The sequence below is a fragment of the Panthera leo genome, chromosome C1, assembly GCF_018350215.1.
Source record: "Panthera leo isolate Ple1 chromosome C1, P.leo_Ple1_pat1.1, whole genome shotgun sequence".
NCBI lineage: Eukaryota > Metazoa > Chordata > Mammalia > Carnivora > Felidae > Panthera > Panthera leo.
Window position 1 is genome coordinate 32,222,233 of NC_056686.1, and position 21,859 is coordinate 32,244,091.

Genomic DNA, 21,859 nt, shown 5'->3' on the forward strand with positions numbered 1-21,859 from the left:
GGGAAGGACCCAGGAAAGCAAGGGAAAAGGGGCTCTCAGGCAGAAGGGTGGCATATGCCCCACGTGGGAGAATAGTTGTCACTCCTGGGCTGCACCTCGGGGAGAAAGGTTACCCATGACCGCAGTTTGCTCAAGGGCTTTCATATCCATCGATCTTGCTCACCTCCAGCCTGATCTGCCCAAGGGTTCCCAGATGCCACAGCCAGGACTGACCCTGGGTGTCCCGTGGGCAAGTGTAGACCCCCTCGGCACGGAGAGTGGCTCCTACATGTCTGGGCATGACCAGCTCTAACCAGCGAATCTACTCGGCCTTCTCGGTTCTGGCAACTCCCTGCTGTGTGGCCGGTGGGTGGGTGGGTGGGTGTCGGGGGAGGAGCAGCAGAGGCTGGTGGTTAAAACCCAGACAATGCAAAGTCACCAGAGTGTCAGGTCCCAGAGGGGTGGCACCAGGTGTCAGAGGAAGAAGTTACTTAGAGGGGACGGGACAGGGGGCCTTGAAGAATTGGAGGGCTGACAGAGGGGAGAGGGGTGGTGTTCCGGGCGGCAGAGACAGCACCTTCACAGCGTGCACCTGCAGGAGACCCCGCCCGGGGGTCTAAGGAGCTGTAGGCTCCCAGAGGGGAAGTCACTCTCCCACCTGGACAGCAAGCTAGCCAGCGGGGACCTGTGACCAGACCTCAGGAAAACAGAAGAACACGTCTGCGACTCTCCCCTCTGAGGCACTCTGGCCACATCAGCCTCAGCCTCCCGGGTGTATGCTACTCGCTGTCACGGTAGCAGATCACCATCAAATTCAGTGGCTTCAAACAGCACAAATTTATGATCTCAGAGTTCTGGGGGACAGAAATCCATGCATTTTCACTGGGTTTCACTGGGTTTCACTGGGTTACAATCAAGGGGCTGGCAGGGCTCCGTTTCTCCTCGAGGCTCTAGGGACGATCCGTTCTGTTTGTTTGTTTTTCCTTTTCAACTTCTAGAAGCTGCTCGAATTCCCTGGTTCATGGCCCCTTCCACCTTCAAAGTCAGTAACGGCTGGCAGAGCCTTCCTCGAATCTGATTCTTCTGCTCCCCCTTCCACGTTTCAAGGGCCTTGTGATGGCCCTGGGCTCAAGTGGATAATCCAGGATAATCTCCCGATTTTAAAGTTGGCTGATTAGCAGCCAGAATGCTATCTGCTGCCTCTTTGCCACGCGAGGTAACATACTCACAGGTTCTGGGAATCGGGACATGGACATCTTTTGGAGGCCATTATTCTGCCTATCATGCTGCATGAAACACATCTCCCCCAAATATAGCTTCAGGAGAAAGGCAGCACAGGCAGAGAGAGAGAGAGAGAGTCAGGAGACAAGAGCAGTGGTTGGGGGGGGGGAGGTATACACTCACATCCTACCAGCAGCAGCCACAGCGGCTTCCTGGCTGACTGCTTGGTGCACATCAGCCTTGGAAAACTCATCATGTTTCCACACCGAACCGGGCACGTGCAGTTTCCACAGTGACAGCAGGAGCAGAGCCAGAAATAACCCCGCTGAGGGGGAAAACGTCCCTTCCTTGGTGCTCCACTGGCTCTCACACACTCACTCTCTCTTGTCACTGTGGCTCTGCGGGCATGAGAGCCCCTTCCAGGGTTTGGGGACCACTGCGCGGTGGGGGAGGGCGGAGGGATTTCCCCCCCAGGGATGTGACTGCGGGGCTGGGCTGGCACTCTCGCCTCATCACCGGCACCCCTGTGGAAAGCTGTCCCCCCCTCCTTCACCGCCTCACCACCCCTGAGCTGCAGGTCTATATAGCATCTCAGCCTTTCCTTCTCTGCTTTTGCCACCAAAGGCTGGGATCTGCTGGCCACCCCCTTGGCCCTGACCCCCACGCTGCTCTGATCCTACCACCCCTCCTTGGGCTTCTCCGAGCCTGGGCCCTACCTGGGATGGGGGCCCAAAGAGGGAAGCAGCCACTGTCATGAGACCAGCTGGTCCCCGGCTATGCCTTTACTGGAGGCGAGTCCCGCCAGCCTTCTGCATTTCTGCCCTGGGAGTCGGGTCTGAGAAGCCAGGTTCGAACCCTGCTTCTTCCCAAAGCTCCCCTCACTGCCCTGGGAGGTTCCTCTAAGAATGAGATCGCATCCCCCGTAGAGACTAACAAATATCTGCGCCTTACTGTCCACAACACTTAGACGACAGGGTGTCCCTCAGGCCCTGGGAAATACTTGCCATGACTGTTTAATCTCTCATGTTGTATCTAAGGAAAACGAGAGTTAACACAACTTCCACATGCTGGGTCCTGTGCGGAGTATTTTGTATGCACTTAGCTCATTTATTCTTCCCCTGGACTCAACTATTCTCATCCTCACCTTACAGAGGAGCCGAGAGTCAGAGAAAGCAAACAACTTGCTCAAGGTCACGCATTCAGACAGTGGTGGAGCCCAGACTGGACCCCGGCGTGCCAGACTCCAAAGCTGAGGCCACAGGCACCACGTCACTTTGGGCAGGGGGCGGGGGAGGAGGCTCATGGATGACCCATGCTGGAGGCTAAACAGGATGTTCCCAAGTTGCCTTCTAGAAAGCCCAGAGCCACTCAAGTGTCTCCAGTGTTGTTGGTATAAACCGTGATACCGTGTAAGGTTGTATTTGGGCTACAAGGAGGGAATGCAGGAGGCCCCACTGTTTTAAGTGTTTGGAAATCACCAACCCTGCCCTTGTGCCGAGGACAAGCCCAAGGCTCAGAAACAGAGGTGACTTTTGCCCAAAGGCAAGGGCTTCACTGCCACAGAGCTTTGCTGGGTTTCTCCCGCTCCGTGAAGGAACTCCCACTTATTCTCCATTCAGCCCTTTGCGCCGCTTGGCACAGAAGTTACAATCAGATGTGGTGTGGGTCCTGGCTCCTGCTTTTACAGGGCTGCACGCCTGGCAGCTTGGCAGTGAAAACAGCCGAGTCTCCGTTTCCTCGCCTGTAAAGTAGGGCCCGTGTGGGTTACGACGACAGGCACAGGCAGGCTGTGTGTCAGTCGTGAGCCGTGCATCGTGATCACGGGTCCTGAGCCGCTGTGACGGGGAGATGGAAAGAGCCCTATACTTAGAATCAAAAAGCCTCTAGCACAGTCCCAGCTTTGATATTCACCACTACGTGCCTTGAGCCACCCACTTGACTTCTTTGAGTCTTACTCTTGGAGATAAAAATGTCTCCGTGAGGGGTTGGTTTGAATTTGAAATGAAGTAACACAGGGAAATGCTGGAGGCACAAGGATCCCCTGGGGGGTGGAATCCCAGCCTCCACCCTGTACACTCTTGGATTCTATAGCCGAGGGGCAGGCCCCAGGATTCTTGCATTTTCCCAAGCCCCGCTTTCCCCTGGCCCATAATTCTCTTGCAGGGAGTCAACAGAAAACACTGAGAAATCACTCTAGAAAGCACTCAGTATGTGTCTGTGAAATAGAATAGACGAATCCTTGAACATCTGTTGAACTGCATGCACATGGCTGCTGGAAGACATGGGCCGGAGGAAATAAGCAATTTTCTCCAAATACATTTCCTGTGAAGTCCAAATGATGGGAATTGGGTTGGGGCTTCTAGGACAGGGAGGAAAATGCAATGACTCCCTTCCCGGAGGAACAGAACACGAACTCTTCCCGTCCCACGGGGGACAGACCTGGCTGGAAGGTCAGAGCCCGGTGGCTCAGGGTCAAACCCAGGGAGGGATATTCCAGGGAGCCCCCTGGGGACTCGTTCCAAACCCTGTTCTCTTCAGCATCTTCATGCAGACAGGAAAGAAAGAACTGAAAATATGCTCATTAAATCTGCATCTGGCACCCAATTTGGCAGGGTTGCCAAAATTCTGTAAGACTAGAATTAAATTAGCAAATTGGAAGTAAAGTGATTTTAAGCAGACATGATGGAATTCATTAGGACCAGGTGGAAGCCAGGGGGGGAAGGGACCCAGGAAAGCCCACATGCCCCAGGAAAGAGGTGGGGGGGGGGGGCGCGGGGTGGGAAAGCCTGGCCCTGAATGGAAACAGAAGAGAAATCCGTGAGCCGACTTGACCCAAATGATAAGATTCACCCTCAGAATGTGCTGGTGACCAAGATGGCCCCATACTGAAAGGTGAGGAGAGGCATCTTCTGGCAGACAGGAGGTGTGGGGACCATGAGAAAAGACCCCAGGGGAACTTCTGGAAACTGAGACAGGGCGGGCTCCCCAGATGGGGCCGGGGGCCCCTCAAGGGCAGGCACACAGTGTGTCAGCAGGCGTGTTTAGGAGCCTTCAGTCTGGGGAAAACACTGGGATGGCCACAGAGGGGACAGGAGGTGGCACACAGTCCATGCAGGAACGGAAAAGGAAATAAGTATTCCAAGGGCACTTGCTAAAGCACCAGGCACTGTGTTGCTTGTCAAGTATCATCTCAGTTAATCTTCTCGATGATCCTATACTGCACAGATTAGTATTAGTCTTTTCATTTCCTTGGGCTCTCTTTTTTGTTTCGTTTAAAAAATATTTTAAAATACCCACAGAAGTATTTAACGTAAAATGTGGGCAAGCGCCTCCCCACCCTCCCCAATTTTTTAAAAAGTGTATTTATTTATTTGGAGAGAGAGAGAGAGAATTGAGGGAGTGTGGGCAGGAGCAGGGGAGGGGCAGAGTGGGAGGGAGAGCGAGAGAATCCCAAGCCGGCTCCACGATGTCAGCAGAGAGCCTGATGTGGGGTTCGATCCCATGCATGAGATCATGACCTGAGCCGAAACCAAGAATCGGACACTGAATCGACTGAGTCACCCAGGCGCTCTTCCCTCCCAAATTCTACTCCCTAGATGAAACTGCCTGGGAGTCCTGGGTTCTGTCCTGCACCCACCACTGGGTCACCGTGTGTCATTTGCCAGTTCCCTCCCCCTCTCTGGACCTCAGTGTCCTCCCTGGGGCCAGTCTGCAGGATCCCCTGGCTTTCTTCCTGTTCTGAGAGGCCTGTCGGCCTTTGATGTCCGAGCAGAGCGCCGAGTGGCCACAGGAACAGAGTAGGTTGGCTGGGTGTGGGGATTTCACCAGCTTTTTCCAGCCTGGGCTCGGCTGGAATCGATTGTGCAGAGGCCGGCACACAGCCCCTGGGCCAGAAAGAGACTGTGGTTCTACTAACAGTTCCCCGGTATGTTCTCACTCTGTTGCCATGAGCACAAAAACATATTTCAGTGTGCAGGTGCATACATAATTGTTTAACTTTCTCTGTATAAAAATGGGATTGTATTAAACTTATCACACAGAAACCTTTTTTCCAGTTAAGACTATGTTGGAAATGTCTTCCCATGTTGGGACCTACAGATTCACTTTTCTGTTTAAATGGCCACAAAACATTCCACGGTGACAAACGCACCATAATAGATTTTTAAGCATTGCCACTGCCGGCCACTGAGGGCCCTTCCGATTTCTCCCTACTTCAAACAATTTCTCCCTTGTGCAAGCACATCTTGGTGCACGTGCATCTTCCTACAGCTGGGGAATTGCTGGATAGAAGCGGGCATGTACATTTTTCATTTGCATTGATACCAATTTAGGCTCACGTGTTCCCTTTGACCCCTGCCACCACTAGATCTCTCTTTGTTTTTACATTGTTGCCATCTGTAAGCATTCTAACGCACAATCTTTCGGTTTTTGGTAGCTAGAGCATTAGTCCACGTTCATGGGCTATTTTGTGAACTACCTATTTATATCTTTTGCACACTTTTAAAGACTTGCCTGGTTTTGTTTTGTTTTTTTGTTTTGTTTTGTTTTGTTTTTTAGTTGATGGAGTTTTCAGAAATAGCGATGACAAGTAACATGTAGCTTTCTATGCACCAGGACCTGCTCTAGGCTCCCCACAGGCTTCATTGCACTGAATCGACACCCTAAGAGGGAGGTGGTAGCTTCCGCCCATGTTTATGGCCAGAGAAAGAGAGGATTAAAGACTTCAAATAACATCTCAGATCACACATTTCAGATGTGGGACAGGTCAGGGTCTGAGGGATGAGTTGAACCAAAGATGTTGTCCTCAAATGAGATGTTTGTGAGGCTTCCCCACCCCAAGCTAAACCGTAGAGAAAGGACCCCTCCCCCACCTTAAATGTTTCCTCGTTCTGCCATGTCTCCCTTACTTTATTCGTGGAGTCTTTAAGAGCACATTGTTCTCATAATACCAGGTGAGGAAATTGAAATTCAGTTTCTGACAGAGGCAATCACAGAATGGGATTGGACCCTGCACCTTGGATGGGATGTGGACATGCCTGGGATGTGCCTGGAGGAGGAGAGCAGGGTTTGGGTTGTGGGGACGGGAGTCAGGGAACACGGAGGCTGAGGTGGGGCCCTGCTGGAAGGTCTCGACAAGGCAGGCAGGCAGTGTACAGGACTCTCCCCTGGGGGCAACATGGAGTGGGGAAAGGCTGCGATCTGGGGGTGCTGTGAGGATCAGCCTAGCTCGAAACGGTCATCAAATCAAAATGTGTCCTCACCCACCCGGGCACGTCCACGGACAGGCACACGGACCAGTAACAGTGCTCTCCTTTCAGTGTGAAAAACACACCTGTGTATGTGCAGATTTCACATGCAAAAGCCAGACTTGACAAAGACCAGATTTTGGCCCATAGTGGCATTTTTTAATGTGGTTCTTTTTTAGCTCTAGAAACACCAATGTCACAGGTGGGTTTCTGGGTTAGAGGCCCACCGCTGAGTGGTCACATGGGCTTGGTTACCCTCATTTCAATGACATTACTTCTGTCTCCCATGAACACAACCCGGAGGGGAGGAGGGAGGATCGTTTGCATGCGAGTTGCCACTTTTCTTCTGAGAAAAAAGAAATTAAGTTAACAAAATAGGAAAAAAAATGTGTGAAACTGACATGTTGAAACTAATATGCAGAACCAAGTTTTAGAGCCACAATTTAGCATTCGTGTTTTTTTCAGCTTTGACCTCAGATAACTCTAGTGTTCCCCCAAATGTTTCCGTATGAAACTCTAGTCCAGCTACTCCTTGTATATACACATACATTCCTCACGCGTATATTCATATACGTATGTCCTATGTCTTATAGGTACATCTATATGAGCTATATGTGAATTCTCTGATCAGTCAAGCTTGGAAAACTGCACATAATACCCGCCTCTACGCACACGCACACACATTCTCCCACACACACTTTTTTGGACATTTCCAATGCACATCTTGCATATTAAAGACCCAGAAGTCCTGCAGTATACAGCCCTTATGATACGTGGCTGCAACACTTTTATTTTCTCCCTGTAACACATCTTTCCACCCCTCTGCACCTATGTTCTACGGAGCACGCCGTGGGCAATGCTGGAGTTCTTTATTTTACAAGATCAGAGCCCGCTGAAAAATAAAGAGCCCATCTCGGAGGGCCATCCTACACTTGTAAACATGAAACGCTTTCTGATAGACTTAGGACGATGGTTTCCTGTCCCCCGTCTGAGCATCTTTTGCCCCTCCTGTACTCCAGGGCAACACCAAATGCCCACACACCAAGGCAACGTGTGGAGTGACACGAGCCTTCTGGAAGCACCTAGGAGACCAAGCTGCCCAGGCACGCTAAGTCATGGTGCTCTGCAGTTGTGAGGCGAGCCGGGGCCAATCACCTGCTCTGGGCTCAGAGGTTCTCAGACGGAGGGTCTCCAGAGATCCACCGAAGCCAGCTCACGTGTTTTGGGAATGGGGAATCACAGCACGTAGGGACCAAACCTTAAGAATCCCTTGACCGCAGGCTCTTTCCTTCGACCCAGAAGACACCCTTCGCTGGTCGTAAATGTTTTCCACCCTAAAAGAAAACCCGATTCGCAGTAATAAGCCCTTCCAGTTCTCCGATTCTGTTCTCACTACCTGGCACCACTCCTTCTCAGCCATTACTCACTACGATTCATACAGTCACGTGATACAGCTCCACAGATAAAACTAGGTTTCCATCTGTCTGCTGTAGCATCAGGCGAAAATGAGCTGGTGAACTTTCGTCACGTGTAAAGGGCATACTTGGAATCGCCTCAAATGTAGGTCAGACGGTATACTAGGAATTCACTTGGGGGCAGTCTCCAGGGGAGATACCTCCAAGAGAACATTTCTCCCCTAGCATCATGCCACACGCCGGTTTATACTTTTGCTTCTTCTCTCTCACACAGGCAGCTCCAGGTAGCACACTCGGGGTGACTAATAACAGCGGGGATTCAATTACTTAATGACCTTTTATGACTTCCCTCAGTAACCCCGAGGAGGCCAGTGGCCGGAGTATATGTGGATTTATTCACTTATTTTTCTACAAACTTACGGCTTTGGAATAATCTCATACGGACACAAGATTTGCAAAGACAGAGGGGAGTTCCCCTATACCCTTCACCCGGTTTTCTTTAATGCTCACCTCTTACATAACCAAGGTCCGCCTGTGCTAAGCAACTGATCTTGGTACATTACTATTAGCTCAACTACAGACTTGGTATTTCCCCAGTTTTTCCACTAATGTCCATTTTCCGTGCCAGTCCAGAGTCCCACGTTGCTTTAGCCGTCATACTTTCTTAGTCTATGGATTTATTTTGTTTTCAAGAAATATTATCCCCTACCACCTGCAAAGTGGTAAGCTGGGTGCCCAGTGGTCCTGAAGGAGACACACGGTGTCCGATGCAAAGTCGACTTTGGGTCCACTCTACCCCTCACTTGGAAGATGGTCCTGGGCTTGTCACTCCATATACAGAGTTTCCAGATGCAACATGGAGGTGATACCTTCTACCTTGTTAGAATAAGACAGCCTTTGAGGACAGGCCCGGAGCCCAATTCACTTAGAGTCCTATCCAGCTCACTGTTATTATTATTAGCGTTGCTATAACGACAATCATGAATTAGATTCGGTATCCTGTATATAGAGCAGGATAGCTCAGAGTCTGAGCTGCCTGGCTGAGCTGACCAGGTTAGCTCCAAATAAGATCATTCCGTAGATCTTGCATATTAAAGACCCAGAAGTCTGGATCTTTCCATGTATGCCATGGAAAAAGGACATTCTTCTCAAATTAGTCTATTCAGTTCTACATTTCCTTCGTGGCTTTGCTCAAATGTCACCTTATCAGTGAAAACTTCCCTGACGATCCTACAAACGAGGGCCCCCTGGATCCCTCCCCCTGGCATTCTCTAGCTTCCTACCCTGCTTTATTTCCCTCCACGGCTTTTTTTCCATTTGGCATATTACACATTTTGGTGCCCCTTTTGCAATGTATGCCTCCCTCTGCTGGTTTCTAAGCTCCAGGAGAGCACTGACTGCTGTCTGTTTTGACCACTGCTGCAGCTCTGCGCCTAGAACAGTGCCTGACACTTGGTAAGTGTTCAACAGATACTTGGTAAATGAATATCTAAATGTTCAGTTTTGCTCTGCAAACCTCTTGCGTCCCTCCAGGTGACCTGAAAACAAACTCTTCCCAGCCAAACACACTGCTTAACTCAAAGAAAAGGAAAGCTATTGGGGAAGGAGGCGGTTTGAGCCTTTTGGGCTTTCTTTAAGGAAAAAAAAAAAGGACCAATGCCCCTCTTTTAATTTAATTTAATGCCATTAATGTCCCTTCACCTGCCTCCTCTCCGGGAGCAGCTCTGTCAGTTAGAAACCACAGTCTCTTTCTGGCCCAGGGGCTGTGTGCCGGCCTCTCTGCACAATCGATTCCAGCCGAGCCCAGGCTGGAAAAAGCTGGTGAAATCCCCACACCCAGCCAACCTACTCTGTTCCTGTGGCCACTCAGCGCTCCGCTTGGACATCAAAGGCCGACAGGCCTCTCAGAGCAGGAAGAAAGCCAGGGGATCCTGCAGACTGGCCCCAGGGAGGACACTGAGGTCCAGAGAGGGGGAGGGAACTGGCAAATGACACACGGTGACCCAGTGGTGGGTGCAGGACAGAACCCAGGACTCCCGGCTCTGCATCCTGGTCCTGATTCCTCTTGGGCTGGAAACACCTTCCCATGCCCACATTTCACCCAGAAGCACGTGCTTATTTCCTGGACTTCCAATCTGGCCGTCTGCCCCCCTACCCCCACCCCGCCCCCGCCGTGCCCATTCCTGGGCACCTGATGAGTTTGGGCAGCAGTGGGTAGGGGGGACTCTCCAAAAAACAGCAACACACAGGACAGTAGAGCCAAGAGCCAGACGGAAAGGAAATGGGAGTCACATTCGTTGAGAGCCAGATTCTCTATCATCATCTCACCTAACACGCATAGTGCCCTGCAACAAAGGTGTCATAACCACATTATACAGTGAGAAAAAGGAAACAGAGAAGTTAAAAAATGCAGCAAATCACACAGCAAGGACGTGGCAGAGCCAGCAGCAGAGTGGAGTTTCCTCTGGCTCCAAACCCCTCGTGCTCTGCCCGACCGTTCGAGTAGAGACCCTAAAACCTCACACCCCGGAGACAGGCAGGTCCTTCAAACAACAGAATATTCCTCTGGTAAAGTAGCCAGAACAACCCCATTCTAGAGGCGAGGCAACTGATATCGGGAGAAGAAATGCAACTTGTCTATGGCCACGTGGCTAGTGAATGGTTGGATCTGTGAGACTCTGAGCTTCTTGAGAAGGCAGACTGTCTCCTAGGGCTTAGCCCCGGGCTGTGCCCACAGGAGGACACAGTCCACTGTCGGTGAGTAAATGCATGAATGGCAGAGGAGGTTCGTGCACCGCCTGCATTTCCCACAAGCCAGGTGTTTCCCCCCAGCTGCCCTGTTCATTGGCCTCAGCGGCGGGAGAGCAGACTGATGGGGTTGATCACAAGCCTGAACATCAACACTGACCTCCAAACCTCACAGCCCCCTCTCTGAGCCAATGGATCTGTCAGAGGCATGCCGGCCCTGGTCCCCACTCAGCCCCCAATGACGAGGTGTGGGAAGACAGCACAGCTGGTAACTCCTTAGCCCGCAGACCGCCAAGTACGGCCTGCAGTGTGCCAGACTCGAAAGTCTGGTGTTTGGAGCAAATTGGTCCATTTTTACTGAACCCTTCAGTAGCTGATTCACAAATCCTGTCACTGTTTTTATCATTATCATGAATTTTTTACATTCATCACTGAAGCTACTGTTTGCTGTTCACCTGCTACAGGCCAGGCACAGATATCTCATAAGATGCCTGACAGGTGGTCTCCTATAATCCATACAGCCACCTTGTAGGTAAGTGTTAGCATTCTCACATTACAGACAAGCAAGCGAGGCTTAGGACAGGTTAAGGAGTGTGGCCAAGGAACATGCTAGAAAGGAGGAGATGCAGACTTGGGTCTGTGGGGCTCTATAGCTCATGTTGTCACCATGCACCTGGTGTGGGCCTGGGTCGAGGGTGTTAGAGTCACAACTAAGGACGCACGGAAACTGGAGGCAGAGGTAGGGCCCGCCAGACTTCCTGGGCACCCAGCTGGCTGGGCTTCTCATCCCCAGGCTGCCCTTCTAGCACAGGGCACTTCTCCACATGCCCACATGCCATTCTGAGAGGCTCTGAATCATCTGGGGGTAGAACTTGGAGCTCTTCTGCTAAAAACCCCTCAGGTGACAGCAAAGGCTGCCCTTGGTTAAGAGCCATGCTCTCGGTCCTCAGGAGGGCATTTTCTCACATCCACACCTTCTTCCAGAGGGTTCCAAAATGTTTCTTATGAAATCCACGGACTCGTTTACAAAGAACACCGTGCCTCAGAAGCGGAGACCTTACAACTCTAGGATGCTCGAGAAAGCAGCAGTAATTCTGATCATCCACAAATGGGGTCCAACGATGTGTCTTTATTAACCACGACAACTACTCCCAAACAGTGTGGTGTTTACGAAAAGGACTTTAGAGCCCCAAGGCCTGAGTTCGAGTCCTGGGTATGCCCTTTACTAGATGTGCAACCTGAGGCAAACGCATTCAACAAAATAGCTATTCAGAGTCTACTATGCACCCATCATCCCTGAGCGGGGAAGAGTGAAGATAACAGAAGTGGACCCCAAAAAAGCCACAATCTCTCTTAACTCTGACTTCCTCATTTGTAAAATGGGAGCCAACAGGTACTATGGGCCAGGCCCTGGACATGCAGGTTCTCACTTCATACCCCAGGGCTTCAGGAGGTAGGTTTTCCTGTATCCTGCTGTGCAGCTGAGGAAGCAGGGATTCAGGGGCTGGAGGAGTGGCTTGAATGAACCTGCAGTGGTGGTAATGGCAGTGACCAAGCTCTCTTCCCGCTCCACCAGACCCTCCTTCCTAGACCCTACCCCCTCCCGCCCCCCCAGACCCTCCTTCCTAGACCCTACCCCCTCCCGCCCCCCCACCGGCAGATTAGCCCACAGAGTGAGGGGATAACAGGAGACAGGGCTCTGCAGCCGACCAGGAACGACACACATGTATGACATCATGGTTATTAATAATGGAAGCAGCGCAAGTAATTCACAATCCCTCCAGATGGACCACCTGAATTGTTGTGAACCTCCTGCAAACAGGGCATCAAATTTTTATTATGGCAGAGTTGGAAGGGGCCTTCGGAGCCCAAGTCTTCCCTCATTTATAGGGGTGGGGGCGGACAAGACGGGAGGGCAGCCCTCTGAGGCGGCAGAGGCAGCCCTGTCCCCAAAGCCCAGCACACACCAAGTTTGGCTCTCGTGACTGAACCATGAAGATCGGACACCGGCAACTGCCCCCTCCCAGCGGTGCTTGGGGGGGTCAACAACGAACTGCAAGTGTGGCCTCTCCACGGGCCCTCAGCCCAGCTCCTTCACGCTGCAGGGCCTCTGTACCTGCTGTCCTTCTGCTTCAGATACTCTTTCCCCAAATCTTTGCATGCCTGTCACTTCTTCGTCATTCAGATCCCGGGATAGATGTCAACTCCTCACGAGAAGACTCCTTGGGCCCTATCTTTAGCTTCCTCCATTTCTCCCTAACAGTCACACTTTTGTGGTGTGTATCACTATTCAGCGTTATCTTACCATTCATTGTCTCTCTTCCCACTGGAACGTAAGCTCCCGGAACAGAGGATTAAATGGTTTGCATTGCCGTAATCCCTAGAAAGGTGCCTGGGACCCAGCAGGCACTTAGCAAACGTGTTGAGCGAATCCCCCTGGATGCTGGCCTGGGTCGCAGCCATGCCAGCAGCCAGCAGTCGTTTGCTCGCTCACTCATTCAATAAATGCTTATTGAACCTCTCCTCTGTGCCAGGCGTTCTGCTAGAAGCTGGGGATTCCAATCAAACAAATGACACGAAGTCCTTGCCCTAACAGAGCTTTGATGGTTGGTTAACACAAACACAGAAGCCAGAGCTGTATCAGTCACATCATGTGTGACCAAATGATAGCTGACCAAAAAGAAGAAGAAGAAGAAGAAGAAGAAGAAGAAGAAGAAGAAGAAGAAGAAGGTGGGGAGATCAGTATGGCAGATGGAAGGAATGAAACAACGCTGGGGAAATGCAAACATTGGACTAGCCCTGCAAGGGCTTCCTATATAAGCTCAGTACCCATCTTGGAAAGCAGATGCCAGGCACCCCCACAAGTTCTGGAGATGTGTGGACAAGGGGACATGCCTATGGCTATGAGTGCCTCCTGGCTGCAGCCTGGAGCATAACAGGATGCATGTGTGTGACAGTGTGTGCATAGGAGTGTGTGTGTGTGTGTGTGTGTGTGTGTGTGTATAGAAGCAGGTGAGCATGTGCATATGTAGGAGCATGTGTGGATGTGTGGGGCATATGTGTGATCCAGACCGTGAGCATGTCTGTGTGCAGGGAGAGAAGGATTTGTGTTCAGAAATTGATGTGTGAGTATGATGACGCTGATACCATTACTCTTCACCATGGGTTCCACATCTTTTTTATTTTTTTATATTTTATTTATTTATTTTGAGAGAGAGAAAGACAGAGCATGGGAGAGGGAGGAGTAGACAGCGAGGGAGAGAGGGAGAATCCCAAGCAGGCTCTGCACTGCCAGCGCAGAGCCCGACGTGGGGATTGAACCCACGAACGTGAGATCGTGACCGGAGCCAAAATCAAGAGCCTGATGCTTAACAGACTGAGCCACCCAGGTGCCCTGGGTTCCACATCTTTACGTGCTAAAGTTCCCAAAACAAATGACACACAGTAGCCATCTGATCTTCATTTGGTTCATTCATCAATTACTCATTTAAATCTTTGTATCTGTCAAATATACACTGCAGAGTGCCCACATAAAGTGACAAAACTGGTTCCAGAAGAGACTTACCAACTTCTGGACGTAACTGAATGAATGGGGTGAGGACACCAGGTGAGGAGTCTGGGTTCTCGTCCCTGTTTTACCACTATCTTGGGCCACTGCTCAGTTGTGTGACCTCAGGTGAGCCACTGAACCTCTCTGAGCTTCTGCCTACTGTTAATTCAAGAAGGCAATTAGACTTTGGCTCTCAAAGTTGATTGCAAATGCAGAATCCCACGCCATCAATGCTGGTAGCCCCAGAAACACTGTTTCCTCAGAGAGCAAGCACGTGTAACTTGAAAAGGGCTGGGGGATCAGCTAGGGAAATGCTTGGCTTGACAACGTTAAACAGGTTCTTTTATTGCAGTACTTCTCAGAACCTTTAATCTGCCAGTGTGGATTGTGATTGGCCAGAAGGGTGACAGAGAGCTTGCAGAATTTGCCAGACGTACTGGATCAGGGAAACCTTTACTCACGGTGCAGCTTTCAGAGCTAATATTCCACAGGACACACTTTGGGGAATCTGTTAGCAGACACACAGGACACTTATTAGTGCCCCCTTTCTTGCAGATGACTGAATAGCAATGGCATTCGATCTCCCTCAATCACAGAGCAGAGCCATGGCAAATACCAGCCCAGAATCATCCAAACCAGGGTAAGTGGCATGTGCACTGGGCTTTCTATTTACCAAACGTTCTCGCTTATATGATCTCAATTCTCCCTGACAACGTTCCTCTGCGGACCCTCATCCCCAGTTTTCAGATGATAAAATGCAGCCTGAAAGAAATTAAAGAATCTGCCCAGAGCCACTAAGTGACGGACTCCTAACTTGACTGGATCAGTTTCCACCGTGTCCTTGATCAAACCGTCAAAGAAAACATTGCATAGTTTATAGATAAGCCATCGCAGCCGCTGCACAGAGCCCCCTGCAAGAAGCGGTGGCTGACACCATCTGCACCTGTTCTGCCCACCGCCACCACTCCTGGAACCCTGCATTGGTTGAGGAGAGGGGAGGGTGCTCAGAGAAATGCCCACGGAGTGGCAGCTGCTCTGGAAACACCCATGCTGTGAGGCCGGGAGTAGCTCCCTGCCAGTCACCACACCCTCCCGACCATGCCAGGTACAGCACCCCCTAGACTGCACCCCCGGTGCCAGGTGCCATTCTGCAAGGGGGGCGGGAAGAGCCAGAGCTACGTTGTTTAACTCACTCCCAATATACCAGAGGAGCACCAGGCTGGTCGGCGGTGACAGTCTGAAACTGCCACCGCCTCCAGGGGGAAGCGTGGCCAGGGCTGCCAAAGCCCTTCAGCAGTCCCCGCCGGTGTGCTGTGTCCCACCGTGAAAGGCAGCGCCGGGCCTGAGAGGCGTGGCGGGGTGAGGGTCTGCCCGGGGCACAGGGGGCTGCGCATGCCGACGGCGAGCGGGGCTGTGCCAGGCGCGGGTGTGCGAGAGAAGTGTGAACGCGGGAACGCTCGTGTCACCCCAGGGCGGTGACAGAAGTAGCGTCTGGGAAACACAGGCGGAGAGCGCGTGCACCAGGCAACCCCGGGCTACGGAGGAGTCCCAGAGGTCCCGGGAGTTGGCACCGGCGCGCCCCTGCACACGCGCCCGCGCCCAGCCCTCTCCCACCGGCGCGGCGTCCGCCAGTCCGCCCGCTGCCGGCCCCGGCCGGGGCTGCTCGCCCGCGCGGCCGTGCGGGGCCCCGGGGCGGCCAGGCCGCGGCGGGGCGCGGCGCGCGGGGCGCTCGCTGCTTACCTGCCGGCCGGCCGCGGCTCCGCTGCTCCGGGCTGGGCTGCGCCGGGGCTGCGCTGGGCTGCGCTGGGCTGCGCGCCCGGCCTCCGCGCGGCTCGGCAGCGCCCGCTCGCTCGGCTCCGCCCGGCTCGGCTCCGCCCGGCGGTGCCCCGGGCGCTCGCAGGCGGCCCACGCGGCGCGGGGTGGGCGCGGGGCGGGCTGGCGGGCGGGCGCCGGCGGCGGGCGCGGCTCTGGGCCGCCCCGCGGCCGCTTGGAAGCTCCTTATTTGGGCAGTGATGTCAGGGGAAGTCGCAGGGGCCGGACCACCCACTTCTTTCCATTCACTCCCCAGAGTTTCCTGTCGCCCAGCCCGGGAGACCCCGGCGCCCGCCCGGGGCGCCTCTCCGGCCCGCTCGGCCTCGGCGTGTGCCCGGGGCCCCGCGGTCCGCCGCTCTGGGATCCCCACCCCCTCCCCCACCGCGGCCGGGGTCCCGCTGGGCCGGGACGCGGCGGCCCCGCGGCGGCCGCGGAGGGTCTGCGCCTGGGGAATCCCCGGCTCGCGGCGGCCGCGGGAGGGTCTGCGTGGCGGCCGCCTCGGTGACAGGCCGTGTCACTCCGGGCGCCGCCCCTCCCTCCGCGCCCGCCCCGGCTCCCGCGCTGTCATTTCCTCCCGGGCCCTCCGGGGAGGGCAGTCAGGGAAGCCCCGGTCGCCGCCGCCCGGGCCCTGCCGCTTGGCGCCCTGCCTCGGCCGCACCCGGCCGGGCGGGCGTCCATCGTCGTCCCCAAGGTGCGCGCTCCCCTCCTAGCTCCCCCCACCCCCACCCCCGGTGCCAGCCCCGCTCCGGGAAGCCCGCGCCTCCCAAGGCGGGAATACGCCCTACCGAGCACTGGGCGGGGCGGGCCTGGCCAGGGCCTCCCTGGGCTCCGGGCTGGGATGGGGGTAGGGGGCACCCCGGGGCTTCCCAGTGGCCTGACTTTGCCAGAAACTGCCGGATCCCAGGGCTTGGGACCTGAAGCCCACTGGGCCAGGCTTTGGCCAGTCCCCAGCGCACTTGCACGCCCCCACCCCTGCCCCAGGCCCCCACCGGCCTGTTTCCCAAGGGAGCAGAATGGCGAGGGGTGGGGGTACTGGAGACCTAGCCAGGATCTGTATTTGAGCACCCTGAGGCTCAGACAAGTCAGGTGATTTGCTCCCGGTTCAACTCTGCGGAACCAGGGCCGACCCTGGGTTTGGCTGACTCTAGCCTAGCTTCTGCTGGCAGGGAACAGCTTCAGGAGGTTATGGCAACTGGGAGCAAAGTCAGGACTAGAGCCAGGCAACCTCAGTGCCCAGGGTGCCAACTGAGGAAGGCACTCCTTCAGGTCATGAAAGCTTAAGAACCCACAAGGTGACTGACCACTACGCTGACCAGGGAGGGCTTCCTCTGGCTCCAAAGCAACACCCTCAAATTCAAGGCCCTGCCTATCAAAGGGCATGGGTTCTGTCTGATCAGAGGCCACCTGGACCCATAGGACAGGGCTAGTGGCGCTGGGGATTTCTGTGCCTTCTCCATACAACAGCTTCCTGCAGAGGCTCCACCCTCCCTCCAAAGCCAGGTCAGAGCAAGCAGTCCCCTTCCAGACCACTACTTTAATGGAGGGCACCACACTCCTAGGTGCCGGTGGGGGTGGGGCGGCTGCTGGACACGGGCCGCACACTCACATGCACAGTTGCACACCTGCTGGCCAACCGCCACGCCTCCGCTGTTCTGTTGACCACCACCACCCCAGTGTTCTCCATCTTCCAACAGCTCCCAGGGCCAGATCTCAGCTGTAGTTGGCTCGTCCCCTCTTCCCTGAGCAGGCGTGTAAGGCCCCACTGACCGGCTACATCTCCAGGCCCTCCGTGCCTTTTGCCCAGTGCCCCCTGCTCCCCAACCTGGCACCAGCTTTCACTCCTTGGATCTCTGCACAGACTTCTCTTCTGTCTGAAATGAGGTCTCCAGTCCTCCTGCTGTCCTTTGCACCCTGAATCGAGCCTGCTCTCCGTGATACGGGTCCCTCCCTTGTTTAGGGCAATTGGGTGGGACAGGGTGCCCCCTGGGTCAGGTCCCTGCCCCTCACGCCACTCCTGCCCTGTCCCCACTGTCCTGCTTACCATTTCTGGTGGGAACAGCTCTTGTGGGAGAAAGTGGACATCTTGTCATCATTCATATGCCCCTAGGAGTGACTTTTTGTCATTCGTGCAAAGGCTCAGATGACAGCCTTGCTCCGGCCCCATGATGCCTTCCCCCAGCTTTGAGGAGTGGCCCTGCCCCATGGGAACCTCCTTGTGGATTCAGTCACCTTCCTGTGCTGCCGTAGTCAGCCCAATGCTTCCTGTCTCTAGAGATGCAGCTGTATCCCCACACTGCAGTCAGCTGGGAGAGATCTCCCCTCTCTCCAGATTGGGAGCTACAAGGAACTTCCTTCTCTCCTGCCAGGACTGACAAGTTGACAAATGCTTGTTAACCGAATGAATGATCTTGGGGGCAAACTGAAAGACAAAAATACAGGGAGGGGCAGAACGATCCAACAGAGAGTTGTGGCTGGGGCTCCAGGGGTCCAGGCTAGGGGCTGGGGTGGAAGGTGGGCTTCCCAGCTAGACTGGATTGGCTGCTTGGGAATCTGGGCCAGGGTTTCACCCCTGGAACGGCTGCCCTGCCGGAGCTCTTTCCTTGAACTGCTTCTTTGTTCCAACTTCCTGTAGCTTGGGATTCGTCTTCCCGCTCCAGACTCATCCTGTGCAGCCCCATCGAGGCAGCCTGGGATGTCCTCATCCCAATCCCCAGACACACCGTTCTGAGCTGGCCTTCACAAAGTGGAGGAGAAGGGATGAAGGAAAGTTGTGCCAGATACAGTCACACTGGATTCCCCCGAACCCTCAAAGATCTTGCTCTCTACCCTGCGAGCCACACAGGCCCCATCCATCCGTGGCCAGCCTCCAGGCCAGGAAATGTCAGCCTGGAAGTCTTCACCCAGCTTCTCCCACAATCAAAGCTACCTCTCCGCACCTTGAGACTCAGCTCCCACCCCAATTTTAGTGCCACTTCTCACCAGAGGCTGGAAGGTCTTCAGGACTCTAGCCTCAGGGCTCAGGGCACCGGATGCTTCAAGGCTAGCAACTGAGCCCAACTCTGCTCTGTGAGCCACCACACTTACTCTGGGGTCTGGGGCACCTGTCCCACCCCGTAGCTGGACGGATCCCCAGGTTAGAAGGCAGGTGGTACCAGGTGCCAGTTCCTTCCTATCAGCCCATCCCCAGCATACAACTGGGCCAGGTCTTGAGAAATTCCCAGCTTGGCCCCTGGGGCCTTCCCACATTCCTTCATTCCTGACAGATGAATCAGGCCCCTTCCCTGTTATGGGAACGTTCGACTCACAAACCTGTGTTCTAGGAGCTCCATCCAAGGATGGACACTGGCGGGTAAATAGATCCTCCCCAGGCATCTTGCTTTTAAATGCTACCTTGCTATTTGCCAAGCCTGGGGAGGGGCAGGGGACACACAAGGTGGGAGATGAGATTCATTCTACTACTTCTTGGGCTAACAATTCAGGGAGGCTGTGGTCCAGGTGTCCCAGGTTAGATCGCTGACTGCTTGTTTCCATGGAAATGCTACACACACACACACACACACACACACACAGGGCTTGGTTCTGCTGTAAAGCCAACATCACACTGTAAAGACTTCCCAGGCTAGAAGAGATTATAGCAGAGGACAGGGGTGGCATCTGATCTGTCACCTAGGAGGCTGTGTCTCTGTGAAATTTTGTTTTCAGCTCCTAACAACCAAATTACAGATATAGTTTGGGAACACACTGTCGTTCCTAAGGAGCCGGGGACTGCCACAGTGTTCTTGGGAAAGCTTTCCAGGGAGGGCTGAGCAACCCGCCCTGTAGGCTCTCCAGGTTATTTATGCTTAGGCCTTGCACTTAATTACTGGCCATCCCCTCTCCACCGCCCGTCCCCTGTGGCTATGATTTTCTGGACTCAGATGCTTTGTGTTGTCTTACCACTTGTGCGTGTGCAGTGTTTGTGTGCATTCGTGTGTATATGTGGTAGGTGCTGTCTCGACGGATCAGTTGTACACATGAAACTTCAGTCCTCACTTCTCCCGGAGACTTGCCATCCCTCTTCCGGGACCTAGGGAGACCTAGGTCCCGAGAGACCTAGGGACTCTCACAGCTTATGAAGACCACCTCCCGGGGTCCCAGAAGACTCAGCTCCAACCTCTCTCCCCAGCCTGCGGGCTGAGTTTCCAGCTTCCTGACTCAGTGGGGCATGTACGTCATCCTTGACCTGATGCTGTGGGTAACAGATGGGCCTCAGAGCTACATAGACCTGGGTTCGGATCGCAGCTCTATGCTTTCTCAGGCATATTACACGGTGTTGCTGATTTTGACTTCTTCATCTCCAAGGGCTTCTGTGAAGCTTTGAAAGATACTGCACTGGAGCCCTTGATAGAGTATCTACTACCTACTAGGTGCTCAAACAATAATAGCAGTGGTTTGTTCCCACGTGGCGACCTAGAATCCTTCTCCCATAGGGTTTGCCTTCATTAATGGGGGCCCCCAGCACCCCATGCCTGAAGCCAGAAGTTTTTCTCCATGCCTACTGCCCAGGCCAAGTCACCACCATCTCCCAGGTACAGCAGGCTGCTCCCTGGCCCCATGCCCACCTCGCCTAACAATCCATTCTCCACACAGGTGGAACTCTCTAGGACAAAGTCAGGTGGGTCCTGCCTGGCTAAACTACCCTGTGTATTAACGCCATTTATAAGTGTGCCTCAGTTTACCTGTCCAAGCCCCCCTCCCCCTGTACCACCCCTATCTGCCCTTTGTTCCCACCATATAGAATCGCTCATTGTTTCTGAACCTGCCACGTGCATTTTGCACATCCAGTTCCCTGTACTGTTCCCTTCACTCATACCTGCTTGGCCAGCTCCCCTTCAGCCTTCCAGGTCAGCTCAGAGGCCACTTCCCTTATGAAGGCCTCCCTGCTCCCCCCCCCCCCCCACCCAGGTGGCATTGGCTGCTTGCTTCTCAATGAACCTCTAGCACTTGGTACAGACTATCTTGGCATGTGTCCCACTATATGTCGTCATTTTATTCCTCTGTCTGTTTGCGTCTTTAAATTCTGCAGCTCTGTGCACAACCACATCTTAGTGCTAGGAATGTCACAGGTGTTTAGAGCATGCTGAGGACAGACTTCTGCCCCTCTGGCCATCCTATCCAGTAAATGACTATAAGAGGGCAAGCAGCCTCGAGTCCACTGACTAGGTTTCCCCAAATGACAAAAGCATCTTCCTTTCCTACACTTCAGACTGACTCCTTGGCCTTGCCTGAGTCCTATGTCTGCCTGGTTCTGGCTCTTCACCAGCATATCAGGGGACTCCCGTGGGGTGGGGGGGGTGGGGCCTCTGGTTCCAGGAAATCAGAAGATTAGTCAAGCCACACGCTCCCCTGACAGCTAGAGAACAGGTTTTCTGCAGGCCCAGGGACTGACTTGCAAGATCGTCAATAACAATAAATATTTACTCTGCACATGGCTTTGCACTTGCCAATGGGAGGAACAGCAAGTAGCACACCAACTTCTAAGGTTTGGATTAAGACAGTCTGGGTGCAGGTCCTGACTGACACTTAGTAGCCACTTAACTCCACTGAGCCTCAGTTTTCACAGCTATACGATGGGAGGATGACACGTCTCAGGAAAGGATTGCAGAGATTAAATGAGAGCTGGTGAAATTATAAGAGAAAACGCATTTTCAGTATCAAGAGCAGAAGCTGGCATGTAGTAGGTGCTCAGTAAAGGGGGCCCCACAACCTCCACTCAGGCTCTTTGGGGGAGACTCTGATGCATAAGACTCAATCTTTGACAACAGCTCCTAAAGTGAGGGGAAAGAATTTAATCATAACCCATAAACACAAAGACAAGGCAAACAGTAACAGGTAAGACAAGAGAAAGG

General features: G+C 53.7%; 1 protein-coding gene across 2 annotated transcripts in view; it reads right to left on the reverse strand.

Moving 5' to 3' along the window:
* Positions 1–21,859, reverse strand: part of HIVEP3 (HIVEP zinc finger 3) — a 381,869-nt gene that overhangs the window by 110,072 nt on the left and 249,938 nt on the right. Inside the window, exon 1 of one of the 2 annotated variants that reach the window (XM_042950181.1) lies at positions 15,900–15,952. The exons of the other annotated variant lie outside the window; for it this stretch is intronic. The gene's annotated coding sequence lies outside the window, so the exon portion shown is untranslated. Of the gene's footprint in view, positions 1–15,899; positions 15,953–21,859 lie in introns of those variants that run through there. 2 annotated transcript variants of the gene reach the window in all.